At 42.0% G+C, this 851-nt stretch overlaps 1 protein-coding gene across 1 annotated transcript in view; it reads right to left on the bottom strand.

The window, feature by feature from the left end:
- HLCS (holocarboxylase synthetase) overlaps positions 1 to 851 on the bottom strand; it is a 284,916-nt gene that overhangs the window by 273,791 nt on the left and 10,274 nt on the right. The gene's annotated exons all lie outside the window — the stretch shown is intronic.

Here is an 851-nt window from a genome sequence, read left to right as displayed (position 1 = left end):
TATGATCCAGCAATCCCACTCTTAGGAATATATCCTAGAGAAATAAGAGCCGTCACACGAATAGACATATGCACACCCATGTTCATTGCAGCACTGTTCACAATAGCAAAAAGATGAAAACAATCTAGATGCCCATTCAAGAGATGAATGGATAAACAAACTATGGTACATACACACAATGGAGTATTATGCAACGATAAGAACAATGATGTATCTGCAATCAGTCAATCACGAAAGGACAAATATTGTATCAGACCATTACTAAAAATACTCATGAAAAAGTTTACACACAAAAGGAATCTTTGATGATTACAAGGGAGGGGAAGGGTAGGGAGGGAAAAACACTAAATAGACAATAGATAAGTGGTAACTTTGGTGAAGAGTAAGACAGTACACAATACTGGCAAGGCCATGGAAGCTCCATAGATACCTCCAAACTCCCTGAGGGACCCAACTACTGGGCTGAGGGCTGTGGGGACCATGGTCTCAGGGAACATCTAGCTCAATTGGCGTAACACAGTTTATAAAGAAAATGTTCTACATTCTATTTTGGTGAGTAGTGTTTGGGGTCTTAAAAGCTTGTGAGTAGCCATCTAAGATACTCCACTGATCTCACCCTGTCTGGAGCATAAGAGAATGAAGAAAACCAAAGACACAAGGGAGAGATTAGTCCAAAGGACTAACGTACCACAACTATCACAGCCTCCACTAGACTGAGTCCAGCACAACTACACGGCGCCCGACTACCACCACTGACTGCTCTGACAGGGATCACAACAGAGGGTCCCGGACAGAGCTGGAGAAAAATGTAGGACAAAATTCTAACTCACAAAAAAAAAAGGCCAGTCTTA

This window comes from Trichechus manatus, unplaced genomic scaffold, assembly GCF_000243295.1.
Source record: "Trichechus manatus latirostris isolate Lorelei unplaced genomic scaffold, TriManLat1.0 scaffold00245, whole genome shotgun sequence".
Taxonomy (NCBI): domain Eukaryota; kingdom Metazoa; phylum Chordata; class Mammalia; order Sirenia; family Trichechidae; genus Trichechus; species Trichechus manatus.
This window is presented reverse-complemented; position numbering and strand designations above follow the sequence as displayed.